The sequence below is a fragment of the Cyprinus carpio genome, chromosome B13 (assembly GCF_018340385.1).
Source record: "Cyprinus carpio isolate SPL01 chromosome B13, ASM1834038v1, whole genome shotgun sequence".
NCBI classification, from domain to species: Eukaryota; Metazoa; Chordata; class Actinopteri; order Cypriniformes; family Cyprinidae; genus Cyprinus; species Cyprinus carpio.
This window is the reverse complement of record NC_056609.1, coordinates 231,276-255,753: the sequence shown is the minus strand read 5'-3', so window position 1 is coordinate 255,753 and position 24,478 is coordinate 231,276. Positions and strand designations below refer to the sequence as shown.

At 40.3% G+C, this 24,478-nt stretch overlaps 1 protein-coding gene across 1 annotated transcript in view; it reads left to right on the top strand.

Moving 5' to 3' along the window:
• Positions 1 to 24,478, top strand: part of LOC109104574 (NACHT, LRR and PYD domains-containing protein 12-like) — a 115,020-nt gene that overhangs the window by 20,385 nt on the left and 70,157 nt on the right. The window lies entirely within an intron of this gene.

The following is a 24,478-nucleotide window of genomic DNA, read 5'->3' as shown; positions in this document are numbered from 1 at the left end:
GTGTCACGTTAAGAAAGATGCAAAAGACTATTTGAAATTTGATTTGAGCAGCCAGAGTGTCCAGAGACGCATCTGTAAGAATCTGATTGGAATCACGTTCCAAACCACCTCTATATGTGGTTTGAATCAAATGTTCATGCTGCTAAGAAGACCAAAGGCCGGCAAAGTTTTAGGAGGTGATGTCTGTTTGATAAATGTTAGATTTACTCAGGTAGCCCTGATGTGATTTCTTTGGGCCCCATATGCATGTGCTGGCTGGGAAATGATATTTGTATTTATTTTATATTTTTTCCAAAGATTAAATCATTGTTCTAACAAAAGAGGGAGGGAAATGGACTCACATGCAGGAGTTTTATTCAACACAAACTGATACAGGCAAGTATTCGGGTGAATGACTTCAAGTGCATCATCTCACAAACGTGTGATCAAAATATACAGTATCTCATATAGAGCACAACAACCCAGATATAAAGAGTCAATAACCACTTGGGTAAATTAGAACGTTAAACAGATAACTGAGAGAACAGAACGGCTTCAGGGAAGCACATAAATGGGAATAACAAAACGCACTCAGCTTAATTAGTTCATAGTTCTGGCACAGTAATCAATGCAGATGTGTCTCATGCTTTGTGATACATCAGAGGAATACACACAGTCTTGCGTTGGTGGTACATTTGAGGAAGATGCACAATCTTCGCGCTGGAAACAAACAGGAGATTAGAATCCTTTGGAAGGGATCCCAAGAACACAACAGTATCAGGTAAGTTTCTCACAGGGTAAACAAGTCTACAGCCACATCAGCGAATAAGTATTGAGTTTTCCAATTGATTCCAGGTGATAATCATCAATACTCCAAGAGTGTAAGCGGGTGAATGAATGCAGAGGTGAATGCGTTCAGTTGAGTCCAATCAGCACTCCAGCAAGTGAGAGTGGGAGACTCCCTTCAAAGGGTTTACCCTCTGGAGTGAGAGCTTCGAAGGGTTGAAGGGTGAAGGGGACCAAACATCTGTTTCTTCAAGTGCTCTTCTGCGTAATCATCTCATGCCCATACGGAGGCGCCCTCATCATGCAACGAATCTGTGCAAAGAATCAAGGGGGCCGAAGTGTCCATCAGTTGTACTCTTTGAAATCCTTCATTCCGAAGGGTCCTTTGAAGTGGCCAACTTTGAGCACTTTGGTTTGGAATGACCCTTCAATATGGTGGCCATGATTATTTTCACTCTGAAGTGCCCTTCGGAGGGACATATATCCCATTTGGAACACACTGTGAGTGCAGCGAGGGAGAAACCGGTGCAACCATGATAGTTATATCTCTATCATTATAGTCATTATCTAGTTCTTTAATAAAATCACGGTTAAATCATGTGCATTGTTACTGTACTAATAAAAAATTAAAAATACATAACCAGAATGATTATCTGTACAAGGTGAATGAAGCTGTATGCACATACCTTTCAAAGCCTAAATGTCAAGGTATTTCTTTTCATGAACAATTTCCCCTCTTGAAAGGGAGGGTGGATCTGGTGGCTACGGTGACCTCAGAATAAGAAAGAAACAGACTAATATTAGCATAGATGCCATTCTGCTTATGATGTAACAAGTACATTGTGTGTTATTGGAAGTGTTCCCAGTTCCAGTTGACCTAATTAATGCAGTCTAACAATCCTTTAACGGATTTGAGTAATAGAAATGTGTAAGTGTGTTATGTGTAAACCAGGTTAAAGATGGGTCTTTAATCTAGATTTAGACTGACAGAGTGTGTCTGCCTCCTGGACAATGTTAGATAGATTTATCCAGAGTTTGGGTGCTAAATAGAAAAAGGATTTGCCACTGCAGCTGATTTTGTCTGCTCCGCCATGGGGATCTTTGCTCTGCTATGCTGTGGTGGTCATCTGCCCCACAGTGGGGATCTTCAGACCCGTCTGCTCTGCCCTGGTGGTCTTCTGCTCTGCCCTGGTGCTCTTCAGTTCTGCCCTGGCTCTCTGCTCCGCCCTGGTGCTCTTCAGCTCCACCCGGGCTTTCTGCTCCGCCGGCTCTTCCCTGGCCCTCTGCTCCGCCGGCTCTGCCCTGGCTTCCTGCTCTGCCTTGGCACCCTGTTCTGCCTCAGTCCCCTATTCCTCCTCTTCCACATGGACCTGGCCCTCCATCCCTCCCACTGTTCCGCCTCCCTCCTGGACTCTTGTCGATTCACGTTTAGGAGCATCTGGAAGCTGCTCCTTAAGGGGGGGCTATGTTACGATCACCAGCTGGAGTGCCCATTGACTCCATTGGTAGGCACTCCATCCAGGACTCTTGCTTTTGTTTGCTGGACTCCATTTCCCATGTGTCCCTTGTCCCTCATGTTATCTTGTCATGTGCTACCCGTGTATGTGTGTTATGTTCTGATTGGTTCCTTGGTTAAATGTGTCATGTTGTGATTGGTTCCCTGGTTGCATGCATCTTGTTCTCATTGGTGGGTTTTGTCATTTGGTCTCCTGGTCTAGTATAAAAGATGCTCACACTCACCCTAGGGGGCTGATTATTGAATAGCCATTTCTGTGTTCCTAGTTTCCGAGTTTACCCCTTCAGTGTTTCCTAGTTTACTTGTGTTTTTGATCTTTGGACTGTTTCCTTATTTTCTGATTGATTGCTGCCTGCCCTGACCACAGGGTGTTTATTGGATTACTCTTTTGCCTCTGCCTTGGATTATACTGTTTGCTGATGTTCAACCCTGCCTGTTTTGACCATGTTTGTTAATAAAGCCTTGCATTTGGATTCCTAACTCCATTGTTGCGCTCTCCACGTTACCGAGGGACACATCATTATTGAAGGCCTTAACTGGATTCCACTCTTCTTTTTATTGTATCAATTATGATTAAAGGTAACATAAGTTGAAGCAGAAAGACAATGAAAAGTGAAAACTTTAAACAGAAACCAAACTAAATATCTAAATGACTTGCAAATAAAACTCTAATATAACTAATGTAATATAATAAAATTTAATATTCAATTACTCAAAAATCCATTGCTGTCATTTGATTCTTTGTATCTCTTCTTGACATACAGCATTCTCAAATTATATGATTATTAGATTAATACAATTGTCAAGTGCAATCTTCAATGCACACAGTTCAGACAATTAACCTGAATGTTTAGAATTACTAAATGTGTGTATATGAAATCAGATTAATTGCATTATTTTTAATAATTAGCTTAGTTGCACATTAACTTAACCTGTTAGCCTGGACCCAGACGCTGGCGTCCTAAACTCGCCTTGTTTGCTCGTGTCAATATTTACGAATAGATTAAAAGAAACAGGACAAATTTAATCTTGACAAACTATATATAATTATAGAGATCTAAGCCTCAAACATCGACGACAGATCGCTGTTTTTCAATGGAAAGCTTATAAAGAATGTATTTGCTAAATTTGTGTAAGCAGTACACATCAAAACATGAAGAATGAAAACGCAGTACATACCAGATTCGTCGTAATAACGAGTCATAAACACATCCACAGCTGTAAATCCTGGTTTAGTTAGAAAGGTAAGGGTCCACTGAACTAAATCTCATGGAGCACGTTTAGTCCAACGAAGCAATTATGTTGTAATATGGATGATAATTCCTTTGTTTACGTTTCAGTTCTTCAGGGACAGAATTGTTTGTGTCAGTTATGGAATAACTCACGCTCAGAAACTGTGTCTTGGTAGTAAAAAAACGGCATGGTTTTGTAGCGTACATTGTCACAAACAGAATGAGACGATCCACCAAGAAAAGTGAAAGATAGGCGGAAGATTGTTTATTTGAATTCTGGCGCTTTCTCGTGATGGCTTGTGACGTGCGCTCTGACACACCTGTCATCTGATGGAGGCGGAACTTAGCGATTGCCTTCTTCTTTATTTTTTTTTATTTTTCAACATTTTTTATATATGTGTGAGTGTGTTTTATGTTGAATGTCCCTGTATCTGCATAATTACCATCTGTTTGAGTGCAAATCAGCTCGCTATTACTGTGTAATCACGGCTATCAATGTAAACGCCATCTATATGAAGAGACTGTGATTTATTGACTTTATGGCGCATTTATATGATTACCATCTCTATAACTGGCCATCAGCACGTTTTTCATTGTAAATGCTGCATATCTAGCAACCTCAGGATGTTCTGTAATTGGCATACAAAGTTAAATCTTTTTCATTTTTCTTAGTTTTCTTACTCAAATTATTCTTATTGTATTTGTCTAGTGCTCAAATAAATCACTTATTTGATGTCTAAGTTTCTGTCTAGTGTTTTATAATTGAAAAAAAATATGCAGTGGTATGTTTAATGACTAAAATAGTTTGTAGAACCCTTCAATACAGTTAAAGGTAAAGGTAAATATTATTTATATTTGGGGTGGGGGGCTAGACATAGTCTGAGAAAAATGGTTGCAGGAATCTCATTTTTCATGGTATCTCCTTCAGATTTGAAATAGAAACCCATGAGACATTTGACTTTCAACCCATTACTTTTCTAGATTGCTCTAGGACTGATTTCATGTATTTTTATATCAAATTAAAAAAAAAATCAGTGTGGTAACATTTTTTTCAAGGCACTTAAGTGTCTATAACTTTTAATATTTTTGAGCATTATCAACTCTGGTTGAACAAAAGTATAACCCAAAGGGTCTTCTTTCCAAAGACACCAAAATTATGTGTGTAACACACTGAAGTAAGGAACGGTTACAATTTTAAGTTAGGTAGGGCACTTTCAGCTGTGAGTCCCATAACAGGGGGTGCTGGCTAACAGGTTAATAAATAATCAATATTTTATTGTGACTCTATTCAGTGATGGAATCAAAACAATCAAAGATAAGCAAATACACCCATATCTTGATAGCACTTACATTAACTACACAGAACTACATATAGGATGTGTCACGATCGTCAGCTGGAGTGCCCATGAACTCCAGTAGAGGGCACCCCACTCAGGACTATTGCATTTGGGGTCTGAACTCCATTTCCCATGATCCCGTGCCTAGGGCTAATCACCGCCAGGTGTTCCCCATTACCATTCCCCTATATATACTGTGTTTGGACTCCTCCGACCTCTGCCTGGTATTGTTACTGATTCTGGATATCCCTTGACACACTGGGCGCTGTTATCTGATTTCTGCCTGTCTGACCATTCTCTAATAAATACTGCAATTGGATCCGAACACCTCTGACTCTACGTTGCAGAAACCTTTGCCATACCAGGATCCAGCAGGCCGGTATCCTCTCGTTACCGAGATATCTGTTCCCACTTCCATGTCAGTGTTTCACCTATCTAGCTCAACCATGGACCCAGTAGACCAGCTATTACATCTTCATCAAGGAGGCCTATCTATTGAGGAGTATGTTCAGTGGTTCTGTGAGTTATCATATCAAGTACCGTTTTATGATGAAGTTTTGTTTAAGGACTTGTTCCGTTTTGAACTCAGTGAGCCAACTAAATCATGGTTGCCTGAAGGGGAATTTAATGGCAGTTTGAGGAACATCATGAAGTATGCTTTTTTGTTGTGTGACTCTCCATTCACTGTGGGTGAGGCAGAGGACAGTGTTGAAACCCCGAAGAATTTTTTTTTTGGGGGGGAGCCAACATTGTCAAGCGCAGATGGCAGCGGAGCTTGAACCAGCAGAGCCACTGCACAAGATGGCCGCCAACCCAGAGCCGCTGCACAAGATGGCCACCAATCCAGAGCCCGCTCCTCGCAAGCACGGTCCAGAACCTGCTCCTCGCATGCGCCCTCTAGAGGGAGGTCAGGTCGTGGCACTTCCTCCAGAAATGGCAGCCTCAGCTGATCTTCCAGAGTCTCGTCATGCCTCAGCTGTTCGTCCAGAGTCAGGTCACTTCCTGTCAGCTGCACCTAGATCATCGAGGTCAGTTCTTCAGTCTCCCAGACTGGCATCCAGTATGAATGATCCACCGCTGGTATCCCCAAACCCACTCACACTAGCCCCCCTGTTCCTTAACTTATTTCCCTGTCTGAAGCACTTCCCTTGATGGGGATTGCTTTATGGAGTGTTTGGGCTGCATACACCACCACTGAGACTCCTATGATGCATACACCACCACTGAGACTCCACTGAGGCACCTGCTATGATGTTTCCAGAGGTGGCAGCTGATACTGCTGTAGAACCTCCAGAGGTGGCGGCAACCGCTGCAGGACCTCCAGAGGTGTCAGTTGTACCTGCCTACGAACTCACTGCCTGTCCTGTCATGGCCATGGAGGCCGTCCACCAACTCACTGACTGTCCTGTCACGGCTATGGAGGCCGTCCATAAACTCTCCTTCTGTCCTGTCACGGCTATGGAGGCTGTCCATAAACTCTCCTTCTGTCCTGTCATGGCTATGGAGGCCGTCTATGAACCCTCATTCACTCCTGTCACGGCTATGGAGGCCATCTATGAACTCTCGTCCTGCCCTGTCATGGCTATGGAGGCCATCTGTGAACTTAGTAGAAGGCACTCCACTCAGGATTATTGCATTTGGGGTCTGCACTCCATTTCCCATGATCCCATGCCTAGGGCTAATCACCGCCAGGTGTTCCCCATTACCATCCCCTATATATACTGTACAAGTTGTTGCGAAGTCTTGTCTAGCCCAGTCTCTCAATTCCGAGCATTTCTCCTTGTGTTTGTTCCTTCCGTGTCTGATCTTGGATTGTTTATACAGCCTGTGATTCTCTGCCGCCTACCCCGACATCTGCCTGGTATTGTTACTGATTCTGGATATCCCTTGACACACTGGACGCTGTTATCTGATTTCTGCCTGTCTGACCATTCTCTAATAAATACTGCAATTGGATCCGAATGTCTCTGACTCCACGTTACAGGATGAAATAGTTAAGTAATGTACACATAAACACAGTAGGCTACATAATCTTTTCATGCTGAACAAAATCATATTTGCTGCGCAAAGGTGATTCATTTAATCCACTATGTTAACTAAAGTACATTTTTGGAAAATGTTTACTTTTAAGGGTAGATGTAAATATGGGTATTTTAACTAGAGTGCATTTCTAATGGGAAAAAAAAGAAAGAAAAAAAAAACTTTGTTACACTGGATGACAAAATCAGAATCAAATTTCTTGATGCATTGGAATTTCATAATTTTTGTTACCAATTTCTATATCACAAAAATTATACTAGCCTAAGTAAAAAAATAGGTTTACTGAAGACAAGTAAACAGTTACAAATTAGGCTACAACAGAACAAAGATCATAAAAAATGGCCTACTTGAAAAACTTAAAGTATTGAATAATAAATATAATATTGTATAAAGGAAATGTGCAAATAGACTGAATAGTCTTTACTGTATAAATTCAATATACATTCATTCTTATTTATTTTACAAAAGTGATTCAGTCAAGGAGAGTGAGTAATTTTCTGATGTTTGATTTACATTATTGACACAAATGGCAACAACAGCTATATTAGGCTGCTTTAGAGGAATAGTTCACCTAAAAATGAAAATTCTCTTGATGTTCTAAACCTGTATGAGATTCCTTCTGCTGCTGAACACAAAATAATATATTTGGAACAATATCGGTAACCAAACAGTTGCTAGGCCCTTACTACTTCCATATATGGAGGAAAAAAAACACAACTGGAGTCAGTGGGGACCAGAAACTGGTAACGATCTTTCTTCAAAATATCTTCTTTTATGTTGAGGAGGAAAAATAAATTCATACACTTTTAGAACAATTTCAGAATCAGAATCAGAATGAGCTTTATTGCCAGGTATGTTTACACATATGAGGAATTTGTTTTCGTGACAGAAGCTCCGCAGTGCAAACAGAATGACAGCGACAGAACAAAAAACACACAATAAAAGAATAAAAAATACAAAAAATACAAATCAGTAGTTAAGGAATGACAATATACAAATTGACAATTGTATGGCAGATATATTACGAGCAGTTATGTATGTACAGGTATAGTATGTGCAAAAAAATAATAATTTAAGTGTACACTAAGTATGTGTGTTAGATAATAAGTGTATGTGTCTGTAAATATAAATAGTGTAGTGTGTTCCACAGTTATTGTCAAGTGTTCATTAGATGGATTGCCTGAGGGAAGAAACTGTTCCTGTGTCTGGCCGTTCTGGTGCTCAGTGCTCTGTAGCGTCGACCAGATGGCAACAGTTCAAACAGGGAGTGTGCTGGATATATATTAATATAGGATATATATTAATATACCAATATATTACTGTCTCTTGTGGGACATGTAACATGCTGTCTGTATTTTGGCAGTTCACGGGAGAGGTTGGCTTTATTAAAGTCCCCAAGAATGATTAAAATGGAGTCCGGGTGTTGTTGTTCTGTCTCTGTGATCTGGTCATGAGTTTCTGTAAAGCCAGGCTTACGTGCGCTTGCGGAGGGATGTAAACACTCACAAGAATGAACGAGTGAAACTCCCGCGGCGAATAGAACGGCTTGGAGTTAATGAAGAGTGTTTCGAGATCTGAGCAGCACATCTTTTTTAACACAGTTACATCTGTACACCACCGTTCATTGATGTAAAAGCACGTCCCGCCGCCGCGCGATTTCCCCGTTGATTCTGTGTCACGGTCCGCTCTGAACAGCTGAAAGTCCAGCAGATGGAGCTCGCTGTCCGGTATGGCGTCATTCAGCCAAGTTTCCGTGAAACACAGAGCAGCAGAGTGTGAGAAATCCTTATTTGTCCGAGAGAGCAGAAGGAGTTCGTCCGTTTTGTTGGGGAGAGAGCGGAGATTTGCCAGATGGATGCTAGGCAACGGCGTTCGAAATCCGCGTTTTCTGAGTCTCACGAGCGCGCCAGCTCATTTTCCCCGTCTGCACGTCCTCTCGAAGCGTGTGATCAGCGCAGCTGCTCCACCGACAAAAATGTCCAGCAAAACATCAGAATAGTCGAAAACCGGTAATATATCGGGAGATGTGTGGTGCCGAATGTCCAGCAATTCGTCCCTGGTGAAACTGATTGCAGGAATATAACTAAAGACAGGACAAACTAACAAAAACAACTGCAGAGCACGTCACGGAGGCAGCCATCCTGTATCGGCGCCAGCGAGTAAGTAGGCCTATATGATGACAGTATCTTAATTTTTGGGTGAATATCCTTTTAATTTATGTTTATATAGGTTTGGGTTTTAGTATATTATAACAGTAGGCATGCTTTATCTTTAACTATCAACATTCATTTAAGACACAAATAACTGTGTTTACGAGGATACTCGCAAAGACGGGCATTTTGGCACATAACTATGTGTATATGAACGTTTAAGTATTTGAATATTTGACAAAATATTTGAACTGTAACTGTGTATTTGAACTCCAGTCAATCTACTCCACAGCCAATCATGGGCAATCTACTCCTTGCTTGAGCCCCGGGGCTTCAGCCCCGCCTTGCCCAATGGTTAAAACGGCCCTGGGCATGACTGATGCCCCCAGTCACAAATCAATCACTCTTATGAGTTGATTCAGTCTGAAGTACTGGTTCTCAACTCTAGTCTTCGGACCTACTGTTCTGCACATTTTGTATGTGTCTCTTATTTGAAACACTCAGGCTACATGAAGCCAGAGCTTTCCCTATCCCCCCTACCTCAAATCTTGCCCTGGAGGTCCAATGCGCTGCAGAGTTTAGCTCCAACCCTGATCAAAGTCACTTGCCTGTGATTTTCTAATGATCCCAAAGACATTGATTGGCATTGATTAGCATGCTCAGGTGTGTTTGATTAGGGTTAGAGCTAAACTCTGCAGGAAAGTGGATCTTGAGGTCCAGATTTGAGGATCCCTGCCCAATCTTTGTTTTTTCCTCGTCTCAATAAATATCTGCATCCACACGAAACCACAAAACCGACACAAAACGATGTAGTATAAATGCCAGACCAGTATGTGGCGCTGTAATTCTGCCACAGAGATACACTTAAAATGGAGAAGAAGACTTGGACTATGCACATAAATCTTGCACGCGGTATACAAACGAACATGGAACAATATATTTATTAATTTGTGTTAATGTTAGTTAAAGGGGTCATATGATGCTTTTGTAAAGATCATTATTTTGTGTATTTGGAGTAACAGAAGATGTTGACATGCTTTAATGTTAAAAAAAAACATTATTTTTCAAAAACTGCCAAGCCACGGATGGTTAAGACAGCTGACTCCACTGTGTGACCCTCTCTCTCTCTCTCTCACACACACACACACAAGACATGCAAAACTCTGTAACTAATAACAAAACATACTTACAGTAGCTGATTCAGACGCGCCAGGAAACGGTCATCCATAAAATGTGTTGGTATTCTGTTGTAAGTAATCTTAAAGCTTCCTCAGTGCATCTAATTTCAGAAGGCCAAATAAAGTGCTTTTGCTTTCGCCTAGAAACACAGCATCTCCCTGACGGCTGTTTCAACACTAACTGCAGTTACTGAAACCACTCCTTTCTTTGCGTGAACATTTGGGCGGCATTACGCAAATATTTTCACATAGTGACGTAGAGATGTGGGAGCATGTTTGAATGAGCCGTTTTAGGGGGGTGAGGCAGAATCTTAACTTTGATAAAGAATATCTCTTTGGGTTTGAGACTTTAGTTTTTGCAACTTTACAGATCTTCTTCATGCACCAAGAGCTTGTAACACTTCAAAGAGAAAGGAAAAATTGAAATCACATCATATGATCCCTTTAATAAAAATACAAATTGTTCAGTGTTTGTTCATGTTTTTGTTTCAGTTACGTGACGTAGCAGTGTCTGACTAGGGGCAAGACACGGGCTGATGACGTCATCGTTTCAGGAAAATATACGGATTCGCTGTACACGCAAAAACGCAAAGGTGGCGTTTTTAGATTTATCCACTCTGGGACCCGGTTTCAAAAAATATAAGTTTCACTCTCCCAAAACACCGGATCCATGTGGATGAAACGCCTATACCATGGGTGTCAAACTCAATTCCTGGAGGACTTTAGCCCTGCAGAGTTTTATTCCAACCCTGCTTCAACACACATACTTTCAAATAAGACTGAAGGACTTGATTAGTTGGATCAGGTGTGTTTATTTAGGGTTGAATCTAAACTATGCAGGGCTCCGGCCCTTCAGGAATTCAGTTTGACACCCCTGGCCTATACGATACAAAATGTATGCGTATACAGGTAAACGTGTCTCCGTGTGAACTGGGCCTCAATTCAGTTCATGGATCTCTCTCCTAATGAGCTGATTATATGAATCAGGTGCGTTAAATGAGGTAGGCATACAAAATGTGCAGAGCAGTGAGTCCTGAGGAGAACCACTGGTCTAAAGACTTTAAAAAAGTTGGCAAAATGTTCTGAAGTGTTTTCTGAATCAGTTTTCTGAACATGATTTTTTCAGTTCCCTGTATGCACTGAATAATCTGAAAAAGTTTCACATTCATAATAGAAATTTCAAAAGCGCAGAGAACATAACGAGCATTGGATAAAGGGAACTTACTTTCAACTGAAACCAATTCTGCAAGCGCATCCTATTGTTTATCATCAGTGAAAGTTGAACATCTGTGTGTGATTATTATGCTAAAAGTAAATGCATTAGTGTGCATTTGATTCAATGTTTATGGTCAGATGTTAAGTAATGGCCATGAACAGGCCTGGTTCTACAGGGGTACTAGAGGGTGCTAAGAATCCTAAAAGAAAAGCAAGAGCACCCTCAGTTTAAGCTGTAATAATAGCATATTGACAAAACAGAACTGACAAACTATCTAGTGCATATTTGTATTCTGGAAAGCTTCAAAGGTTTCTATTTACAACATGTTTATGTATAGTTAAGAAATGTAGCCATTCACAGACATCTGTTGATTTCTTGAATGCAATGGCAAATCAGAAGTGTTTAGGTTAGAATCCACTCTAATTTCAGAATGCTTGCAAACCCATACTCCAATGTTTCTATGTGGTATCTGCATATTTATGTGGGATTCACAAAATAGCACAGGTGTGCACAGGTGAGATCTGAACAGCGCACATTGCTCTCTGTTTAAATTAAACTAATTTAAAACCCTCATCCTCCCAAATCTAAAAAAAAAAATACAAATAAAAAATATTAAATCTAACTGAATTTATCATAAACGTGTATATTCATACAATTTCATAAATATGAAATAAATAAATAATATATTTTCAAAAATATAAATATGATATAAACTCATTGGTCTCCACCACATCATTCAAAGTAAAAAAAAGGAAAAATAACAGTGTTATCCCAGCAGAAAAATGAAAAATATTATAAGGTGTTCTATGGGAGTGTGTGTACCATGTATGTGCTTGTGTGCTCATGTGTGTGTGAATGTGAGTTTTTTTCTGCATTTGAGATATTTTGTAGTCTCAGCCCTTCGTTTGGGTATAATCTTTACTGGATTGTCTAAGATTTGTTATATTAAAAAAAAGTCAAATGTAATAAAAAATGCAATTTTCTTGTAAATTCCATTCATTCCTATGTGGGTCAAAATGACCAGTGATGGACACTTTTGTTACTCTTTTTATTGCACCCATTTAAACTCCTCAAATCCACTCATTTTTTTTGTGTCTGTTTTCCCGATGCAAGTGTGACAAAAGAAAGGACTGGTCTTGGACTGGTACAATCAACACACAATTTTTAGAATTGTTTTGAAAATCATTTTTGGGTCAAAATGACCCGAGGGACGGATGAAGGTTAAGCCTTTCCAGTTTAACCATTCAAGAGCCAGAAGACGTGAGCTCACACATGCAGTGGAAAGATCTAAGTGTGCGCTCATCCGAAGCACGCAAACCTGTATCTCAGGACACATGCAAATATTGAGTTATGTTTGAAGTCTTGTGCTTAAATGGAAAAATTCACACAAAAATTGTCAAATTGCCCGTCTTGTTAAGTATCCTAGCAAACATAGTCGGTTGAATGTACAATATCAGTGCATTGTATCCAACAATTCTCTTAAAGTGACAGCACTTTAATTAATATTTATCAAACAGCAACATCAAGGAATTCACTCACTGCTCTTGATTGAATAGTTTTGGTTAACTTTAACAAAGATTGATCTTTAATTTATACAGTCAAATATGCAATGCTATTTTATATTTGATTACTTTCTTCAATTTCTGTACCTAAAAACTAATGTTAGACCTACCTAAAAAACCTGAAAAGCACTGTTTATTTCTTTTGAATCTTTGCTCTGTTGTATGTTTTTGTGCTGTTGCTTGTAGTTAGATTATTTGTTATTATTTTCTTTATTTTTATTTGACAGTATAGTTTTTAGTAAAAAAAAAAAAAAAAAAAAAAAAAAACTATAGTACCGAAACAGTGATACAAACCAAACCGTGAGTAAGTTGAATCGTTGCACCCCTAATGTATATACTGTATAGTAATGAACTGTCAGTTGGGTTAAGATCCATGTGCAGATTTAATAAAACATGAATTAACCAGAGTGCAAACAGGCAGGGTCAATGTCCAGCGAAACAATATCCAATGCAAAGCAGATTCTAAGTCAGAAGTTCAGGGCAGGCGGCTCAACAATCATAAACAGAGTCCAGGCAAAACAATAGGCAGGCAGCAGAGAATCAATAGAGAGTAGAGAGATCATGTGACCCTTCGACGGCGGTACACACACTTCCTTCGCTCTGCTCATTTTGTCAAATATTCTACAATCCTGATAGTAAATTTCGAAGCACTTTCTATCTACTCCATCATGAGTACTTCAACGGTCATGGACAATCGGAAAAGAGCGATTGAGCAATCACCAATAAAGTAAAAAATTCAAAGATTCCACCTTCACAAAAGAAGATCTCGATGTGCCATTGCTAACGGTATCAAGCTTGCACTTAAAAAGCAGCAAAGTACTTTGGATTCCGTTGTGGCCTCGACAGTACGAGATGCGATAGACTCTGTACTGACCCCGGTATTGCGTGACCTACATATGGACATACTAGCGACCAACAATACTGTAAAAGAGATAAAAGCAGAAGTTGAAAAGCTAGCCGTCGTGGTGAAACAGACACGTGACCGGGTCGATTCCATTCAAGCAGCTGCATGTGAGGATAGGAGAACAGTCACGAACCTGAGAAAACAGCTAGAACAACTTACCGATAAAGTGACGAACATGGAGGATAGGAGCAGGAGAAATAGCGTACGACTGGTGGGGTTAAGAGAGGGGGTGGAAGGCTCAGATGCAGCCGGCTTTCTCAGAGATAATCTTTCCAAGTGGATTCCTGCACTGAAAGGACGCGATATTGAGATTGAGCGGGCTCATCGCATGTATGATGGAAGAAAAAGTAATTCTGAGCGGCCACGTACTCTTATCTTTTGTGTGCTGAGATGGCAAGACAGATCGGCGATCCTGAAGGGTGCACGGCAGGCATACCCATTGAAATATAAGCAGGATAATGTCACGCTGCTGTTTTTTCCTGACTTCAGTCCAGCCACGTCTGCCAGGAGAAGGAACCTCAACCCAGTCTTTAGGAGAATGACAGCACTGGGTCTGCGGCCATTTCTCATCTATCTGGCGATTATTAAACTGCAACACAATGGTGAGCAGATGATGTTCGACTCTTCTCAGGAAGCTGAGGATTTTATCAGCTCAATGCCACAGAAGAAGCCATCTGAACTGCCCAGGAGAGGAGAATAACAATGTGGACATGGACACTCAAGTTTTTGCTGTGATCTTCTATCCTGCAATCTTGTCTAGTGACTGATACGCTTTGAAATCTTTTTTTTTTTTTTGAGCTAATGGAGAGAAGGTTTGATTACTAGTTCTTGACAGTGGGCTTTTTGGGGACAGGTTTTGCGTTGGTGTGGATCAGTCATTTTTCTTTTTTTTTTCTTTTTTCTTAGGCAGACTTATATTCTCATTAATGTGCGGCCTGCTTTGGTTCTTGTTCAAAGTTGTTTGTCATTCCTTTTTCTGTGCTTCTTTTATTTTATACAACAGAAATTAATATCTTTATTTATTTCATTTGAATTTTAAAAGGATTGCGCACTCGGATGGTCTGGCATATAGAATTACTTTTGGGAGATCTCATTTTGTGCAGGATTGGATTGCGCCATCTTCTGGTCGACCATCTGTTTCCTCTGTGTGTGGTGGAATTGTTGATTGCATTACAATGCCTTTTTATGTCAAATTCAATTCAATTCAGTTCAAGTTTATTTATATAGCAATTTTTACGATACAAATCATTGCAAAGCAACTTTACAGAAAATTTCTACAAGTTTCTACAATATTTAGTAGTAGCTTATCAGTGATGACTGTCAGTTTATGTGCATATGGCAAAAATGTTCAGAAAAATCTATAAAATATGTAAACAAACAGATGATTAACACTATTAACAGCAATTATGCAATCAAACTTATAGCAAAATGTGGTAGTTCTGTATGTTGTCTCTGGGTTAGCATCATCTGAGGTCCTCTGAGAAGCTGGCATCATCTCTTCTCAGGTGTTCTGGATCCAGACTGGAGCTTGTGTAAATCCTAGTTACATAGAAACATAAAACATAGAAACAAATAGAGACATAATTAGCATAGCTGCTTTTCCAGCCAAGTAAAAATAATTAGTTTAACCCAAGCTAAAGAATAATAATGTGCATTTGATTAGATATAACTGCAGTCCAAGATTATGAGATGCATTATTTGAATGCTTGGCCAAAGAGGTGTGTTTTTAATCTAGATTTAAACAGAGGAAGTGTGTCTGAACCCCGAACATTATCAGGAAGGCTATTCCAGAGTTTGGGAGCCAAATGCGAAAAAGCTCTACCTCCTTTAGTGGACTTTGCTATCCTAGATACTACCAAAAGTCCAGCGTTTTGTGACCTTAGCGAGCGTGATGGATTGTAGCGTGGTAGAAGACTAGTTAGGTACGCAGGAGCTAAACCATTAAGGGCCTTATAAATAATAATAATATTTTGTAACTGATACAGAACTTAATAGGTAGCCAGTGCAAAGACTGTAGTATTGAGGTAATATGATCATATTTTCTAGACCTGGTAAGGACTCAAGCTGCTGCATTTTGGACTACCTGTAGCTTGTTTATTGAAGATGCAAGACAACCACCTAGAAGTGCATTACAATAGTCCAGTCTAGAGGTCATGAATGCATGAACTAGCTTTTCTGCATCAGAAACAGGTAAAGTTTCGTAGCTTGGAAATGTTTCTAAGATGGAAGAATGCTGTTTTTGTAACATGGGAAAAGACAAGTTGCTGTCTAATATAACACCCAGATTTTTGACTGTAGAGGAAGTAACAGTACATCCGTCTAGTTGCAAATTGTAATCTACAAGATTCTGTGTAATGTTTTTTGGTGCAATAAGTAATATCTCTGTCTTATCGGAGTTTAATAGGAGAAAATTATTGGTCATCCAATCTTTTAAATTTTTTACACACTCTGTTAGCTTAGATAATTTAAAAGTTTCATCTGGTCTTGTTGAGATGTATAGTTGAGTATCATCAGCATAACAGTGGAAACTAATCCCGTAATTTTCTAATGATATTACCAAGGGGCAACATGTATATTGAAAATAGCAGAGGACCTAGGACAGATCCTTGTGTTAGCGATCGGACAGGTAGGATCTAAACCATCTTAAAGCCTGCCCTTGAATAACTGTATAGTTTTGTAATCTATCTCTGAGTATGTCGTGATCTATGGTGTCGAACGCAGCACTAAGATCAAGTAAAACTAGCAACGAGATGCAGCCTTGGTCTGATGCAAGAAGCAGTTCATTTGTAATTTTAACAAGTGCAGTTTCTGTGCTATGATGGTGCCTGAAACCTGACTGAAATTCTTCATAGAGATCATTTTTTTTGCAGGAAGGAGCACAATTGAGCAGACACAACTTTTTCTAAAAAAATTTATATAAATGGAAGATTTGAAATGGGTCTGTAATTTGCCAGTTCACTAGGATCTATTTGTGGTTTCTTAATAAGAGGCTTAATAACCGCCAGCTTGAATGGTTTTGGGACGTGACCTAAAGATAACAATGAGTTAATGATATTGAGAAGCAGTTTTTCTGCTACAGATAACAACTCTTTCAGTAATTTAGCGGGTACAGGATCTAATAAACATGTTGTTGGTTTAGATGCACTGCAGTTTATCTTTGGGTGCAATGAATGAAGCTGAAGTATTAGATGCTGTAGAATCTACATTTGTTATTGTATTTCTGATGTTATCTATTTTATCAGTGAAGAAAGTCATAAAGTCACTTTCACTTTTCACTTTCACTTTCACTTTCAATTAAAGTCATTACTATTTAACTGTGAGGGAGTATTTAGATCGAGTGGTGTCTGGTTATTTGTTAATCTAGCCACTGTGCTAAATAAAAACCTTGGATTGTTTTGGTTGTTTTCTATGAGTTTGTGGATATGCTCGGCCCTGGCAGTTTTTAGAGCCTGTCTATAGCTGGACATACTGTTTTTTTTTCCACCTAATTCTAAAAACTTCCAAGTTAGTTTTTCTCCATTTGCGCTCAAGACTATGAGTTTCTTTCTTGAGAGCGTGGGTATTACTGTTGTACCATGGCACAGTACGTTTTTCTCTAACCTTTTTCAATTTGATGGGGGCAACAGCTTCTAATGTATTAGAGAAGATAGTGCCAATGTTGCCAGTCATTTTGTCTAGTTCATGTGTATTTATGGGTACACAGAGCAGTGGAGATAAATCAGGCATGGTATTTGTGAATCTGTCTTTGGTGGCTGGAACAATAGTTCTGCCCGGACGATAACGCGAAGCCATATAGTTAATATCATCAATACGCAGAATGCACGATAAAAGGAAATGGTCAGTAACATCATCACTTTGAGGTACGATATCTATATCAGTAAGATCGATTCCAATACGATATAATTAAATCTAGCATATGATTAAAACGATGAGTGGGCCCGGTGACATTTTGCTTTACTCCAAAACAGTTTATTAAGTCAGTAAACGCAAGTCCTAATCCATCATTTGTATTATCAACGTGAATGTTAAAATCTCCGAAAATTTGCATTTTATCAACGGTAACCAACAGGTCTGAGAGGAAATCTCCAAATTCTTTTAGGAATTTTGTACATGGCCCTGGTGGTCTATACACAGTAGCCAGAGCAAGAGATACGATAGATTTCTTTTGCATATCTTACAGTGTAACATTAAGCAGAAGTATTTCGAATGATTTAAACCTGTATCCTGTTTTCTGGGTAACATTGAGAATATCACTATATATTGTTGCAACACCTCCCCCCACGACCAGTCTGACGGGGCTCATGCTTATAACAGTAGTTTGGTGGAGTAGACTCATTTAGACCAATATAATCATTTGGTTTGAGCCAGGTTTTAGTCAAGCAGATCTAATGTTTATGAGCCCAAACGTTAAAAAATTGATTTTGTTCATTTAATTTACATTTTTCTGGTTTAATCACAATCAGATTTTTTCTAGATGCTACATTAAATTTATATTTTGACCTCACTATTCGGGGAACAGACACAGTCTTAATAGATTGGACAGCGCAAGTACTTCTTAACATTTAAGCGGGTAGAACAAAAGCCATCATAGCAGTTATTTGAGAATTGGCTTACTAGTCATATGGAGTGTAGAGTCCTGGAGATGTTGTCCGAGAAGAGTTCTGCTCCGACTCTGCTGGGGTGCAGGCCATCAGCGCGAAAAAGCCTAGGACACTCCCAGAAAAAATTCCAATTATTAACAAAGAGCAGTTTCTGTTCTTTACACCATGACAATAACCATTCATTTAAAGCAAAAAGTCTACTGAACCTTTTGTGTCCTCGTCGATACGTGGGCAGCGGTCCTGACACGATGATCGTCGCCGCGGGCGTTGTGCTGCGCATCTCGATCAGGCTCCTGAAGTCCCTCTTCAGTGTCTCCGTCTGCCGGAGCGTGGTGTCGTTAACCCCGGGAAACAGTAAGTGTGCACTTTACCTTTGGCTAATGAAACACGGACGTGTCGGACGATGGAGTCTCCGACGATCACAACGTCACATTCCATCTCGCGGAGGGGAGCGAAGTGGTTCCGTGTGGAGATCTCGTAGACTGGAGGGGGAGAAGTCGTCGCCCAGGACATGGCTTGCATCCTCCGCTCTGGATCTGTGTCTGTGGCCGGAATGAAGGACATCTGGGAAGATTGCATCCTGGGTGCACTGGGCCTGTGCAGAGAAAAACACGGAGTAGAGGTGGTGGGACTGTTAGCAGTGGGCTGTATACTTACCCCGGACTTGTGAGCGTCAGCATGTCGTCACCTGCACTCAAAGGTAGACATACATCCGCCAATAAACAGCAAGTAACAGTGAGTAAAGCAATGGTAATGTGTGTGAATAGAGTATTAGCAATGCATGCGGGTTTAACGGCAACCATGCTGGCGATGCTAATGGGCTATAAGCTAATAGCGGACTCGGGAAATCAAAATAAAACTAGTGATAACAAGGCGCTCTGATTGTTTTTGTTGTAGAATACGATAGAGGATATATTCACACGTTATAGAAACGAAAATGATGGTGTATAAAAAATAGATTTTAAGATTGAAAAAATAGATGATAAAGAATTAACGTGATGGAGCTCAAACTCGAGACACACGGCAGCAACAAACAGGAAGTGACATGATACAGGAAGTGTATGATCTGGAGGTCGAATCTGTTTGGAGTCTGGAATTATCTGACCTTGGTTTGTCTGTCGACTTGGGAGAGTGTGTGGTCTGGCCTCAGTTTGACCTCTGGAGGCTTGGCCCATCGTCTTATATATTTCAGAGTTATTCATGGAGCATGTATCGTAACTCTGAGTGTGTGGATGATGTCTGTTGTTGTTGTTTTGACATTTGTGATGTTGATTGTATGTATAAAAATAAAATAAAAATGTGATCACAAAAAAAAAAGAATCAATAGAGAGTAAACAGTCCAGGATCATACATGAATAAGGCAAAATAAGCTAAACTGCAACACTTAAATAGTCCCAGTAATGGGCAACAGGAGGGAGAGTAACAAATTCCAGGTACGTGGGCTAATGGGCAATGTAGTCAATGTATAGGATTTAAACGTCAGGGGACTGAGACCTCTGGTGGTGAGCAGAAGGAACCAAAGGAGCTGAACTCATAATAAAGCCCCCCTACGAGTGGCTCCTGACACAAGGAGGCAGTCGACACCGCAGTCTTCCATGAGTTCTTGGAGCTGGTCTTTCTGGATGGGTGCGGTGAAATTTCTTGATGAGTGCAGGGTCAAGAATGTCCTCTGCACTGACCCAGGACCGCTTCTCTGGGCTATACCCATACCAGTCAATTAGGTACTGAAGTACCCTGCCCCGGTGTCTGGAATACAGGAGTTCATTCACCTGATAGGTCTCCTCACCATCCACAATGATGGGTGGGGGGCCCCTTGAGTTGCCTTCTTCATCCTCCTCTCTCAGACCACCAGCAGGTTTCAGGAGTGAGACATGAAATGTGGGAGAGACATGAAAATTTGCAGGGAGTTGTAAATGGTGAGACACAAGAGTTATTTGTTTTATGATCTTAAAGGGACCCACATACCTGGGACTTAGTTTTCAGCAAGGCAGATGAAGACGGTGATCTCAAGTGTAGAGCCACAATCACTGACCAGGGGTGCGTTTCCCAAAAGCATCGTTAGCAAACTATGGTCGCAAGTTCCGTCGTTACCAACGTAGTTCAACGATTCAGTGTTTCCCGAAACCATAGTTCAAACGAACATTCGCAAACTGCATCGCAAACTTGTGTCGTTGGAACGACAGCTCTTCACCTGTGTTTAGAGGCATAGTTCGTAGTTAGTTTGCTGTGTCGACGTCTTGATTGCACCGCACCTGGGCTGTGTTCTATTCAGAGATATCGACCCTATGCCCTATTCCTTTCAAAGATTTCACCATCCACTTTGAGTGATTTGGAAGAAAGTTGTGGTGAGTAGATCTTACTACATTCACCTTTAAATATTTTTTTTTAATCACAAATTCGGTTTTAAACTATATAGCAGCATGGTCCTCGCAATTATTCTCCCTTCGAAGTGCCCTCTGAAAGCATTAATCATGCCGATTGGAACACAGCCTTCATTTCATTTGTGCGAAGAAAAGGTGATTTGTCAAGTGAGTATTTTAAAACATACTGTACATAAATGCTTATCTCTCATATAACAATATTGGTAAAACAGTATGTTAGTGGTTTTCACTTATATTAAATGTTAACACTCAAATCACAGTATTTTAAATGAATGTACCCAAATAAAAAATGTACCTATAAATAAGTGAGTGATTTTGTTGTTTTTACAGATTTGGAATATAGAATATTCTCTACAAATGTGTGTGTGTGTTTTACCATATATTTTTTGTGTTTTTTGTTTATATATGTATGTGTACTGTGTATATTACACACACACACACACACACACATACACAGTATATACACTGTTTGCAAGTATTTTTTATTTTTGTTCATTTAAGCCTGGGCAGGGGGCATATTGGCAAATAAACAAAATATTTAACAGATGTTATGTCAGATTAAACAAATGGTTTAATCTGCAATGGTGGCTGGATGCTGCACAGGTGTCAGGAGGTATGGGTGAAGAAGATATCCACTGTCTCCCAGCAGCCAGTTATCACCAAAGCCATGCACCCTCTTCAGCCAACTGCAAACTGCAGAAGTGGCCCACACAAAAAAGTCATGTGTGCTTCCAAGCCATTTTGCTACAGTGTCATTGAACATCCCCTTGTGATCACACACAGTTTGAACATTAATGGCTGGATATTCCTTCCTGTAAATGTGTAGGGGCTCATTTACCACAGGGTTTGACACTGGGATAAGTGTGCCATCAGTGATGCCAATAACTCTGGAGATGTTGTCAATACTGTTGATTGGCCAGCTGGATTTCTTCAGGAGTTTGGGCGAAATCAGGATGTTCTTCATAAGCTGTAACAGCAAAGGTGTTACTGCTGTCACAGTTTTGCTGACTTTGCTGAGCCCCAGGCCATCACCCACCACCTCCATAAAACTTCCAACAGCATAATAATGCAGTGTAGCTAACAAATGAACTTAAGGCGTTGTTTCTTCTTATTGCCCTCTGAAGATGTGAAGCCTGATGTTAGAGGCCAAACTGGAGAGGGCCTGATGTTAAAGGCCTGAACTTTGAAGGCAAAGGCCTGGTTGATGCACATTTATCTATACCTCCAAGGATCCTTCCAATGCAACAGGCCCCAGGATGGCCAAAACTTTCCCTTACTCAGTAGGGAGAGGAGGAACTGAATTGATACCCCATCAGTCTTGTTTGCTTCCCTCTTACGTGCCGCAGCCCTCCTTTTCGTCACCCTTGCAAAGTCCCTCCACTTATTCCTGACTTCTTTTGGGCTTTGTTTGTATCCATAGCATAATTTATTTTTTGAGTGATTTCTGCCAAGATTTTATTTTTGTCAGTATTTGTAATGCAGTATTTTTTCAGCTTTGAAAATAGCTGGACTTTATTATTTTCCACCTCCTCCAAAAAAAAAAACAAAAAAAAACTGCAATTTCATGCTTTGAAAATTGGGGTTTTCGTATCATTTTCATTAACACATGGCTGAATGGCAAGGAGACTTTAATAGGAAAAATTGAGCAAAATAAGAAACAGGTGTCCACAACACTACATCACTGGTTTATAAAAACCCATATTTTTTTTTCAACTGTGCTTATGTAGGCCTATCAATATTAAATAAGAAATGGTATTTATATGAAATTGTGAAATTATAGACATTGGGATCAGAAAAGAGCACATTTTTAACTCCGTGTGTGTATATGTATATAATGTATTGCAGAACAAATGAATAATTCGTTATTACTCGACTCCTATGTAACAGTCAGCCATTAGATCGAAGAAGAAGAAGAACGACAGCGCAAACCAACGTAGTTTTAACGATGGATCTGCGACACAGGTACCATGGTTTCGGGAAACAGTCATGACTAGCTAGTTCGTTTCCACAACAATGCATCGTACTATGGTGGTTAATCTGCGAGTAACATAGTTGTACGGGAAACGCACCCCAGGTTGATATTGTGGGCTGGGATGGTGGTGATGATCAGCTTGTTCCTTCTGACATCTCAGCGTTCTCTGTGTGTGCTCTGCCCAGAAAAAGTGTCTACTCCAGTCAGATTTTTTTAGATTGCAGTACAGCCTAAGAAAATTGGTGATTTCTTGATTTTGACATTCTGTTTGGCCACTGGACTGGTGTTGATAGCCAGAGGTTAGACTCGCATTGACCTCATGCATGCGAGGTGAACTGCAGATCTCTATCCAATACAATGTCCTCTGGGAGGTCATGGAAATGGAAGACACAATTGCACAGCTGCTCCACCATTTCTAGAGCAGAGGGGAGCTTAAGTAAAAGTATGAGTCTGCAAGCCTTGGAAAATTTGTCTACCACAGTGAGGATAGTGGTATGACCCTGGGACAATGTGGGACCAAGGCCTTCAAGGAATGGATAAAGTTTGGAACAACCTGGCAGACATTTGTTTGGATGGTTTATTGATGTTGAAATTGGAGCAGTTCTTGACAAACATGGTGATCTTGTTCTGCATGCCAGGCCACCAAAATTTGTTACTGATGATCTGAAGGGTTGCTGTGATGCCTGGATGCATGCATGGGACATTAGCATGACTCATTAGCATGACTCATTGATGCAACTCAGGGGGCATAAAGTCTTATCATTTGGACAGTCAGATGGCATATGATATTTAGCCCCCTCTAGCCAATGCCTCCACTCCTCGAATACAGCCTTCATGGCTAAGAGCTCTAGATTGCCAACATCATAGGTCTGCTTGGTGGGGTTGAGTTTCCTATAATAGAATGCACAAAGGACATCTTAGGAGGAGTTCTATGTCATTGGCCCCAATGCCTGTACTGGAAGAATCAATTTCAACAATCACTTGGATTAGGGTGATGCCGAATTGGAGCAGAGGTAAATCTAGATTTTAGTTCTTGAAACACTTGCTGAGCTTCTGAAGACCAAGAGAGCTTGTGAGAGTTCCTTTTGAGCATGGACATGAAGGGTGCTGTGATACTGCTGAAACCACAAATGAAATTTCGGTAGAAGTTTGCAAAGCCAGGAAAACATTGAAGCTCCTTCAGGTTGTGGCCAGGTCATGGCCAGTTTACAATGACACTCACTTTGGTCTCATCCATGGCAACTCTTTCAGGACTAATTACTTGTCAGAGGAACAACTAAGATGTTAAGTGAAACAATTGGGCAATGGAATGAGGTAGAGGCAAATACAGTAGGTGGCCAACCAAAACGTTGGTTCTACCGCCGCTCTACCGCCGCCGCGGTGTCTGTAAAGTGCATTTGCAGCTTTTGACCGCTGAGTGGCGCTTTAATGACAAGTTATCAAACAAGCGCATCAAAGCACGTTTTCACAAATAGACGTCAGCTTCGCCTCGCTGATGTGTTACATTTGACGGCTGCAGTCAGGGAAAATGAAAGAAAAACACTGTGGTTAAAATATTTAATATTAATTATATGAAATTTTGGTACTTATGAAGTTATGTGCATTTCTTAGAACGAATTCTCAG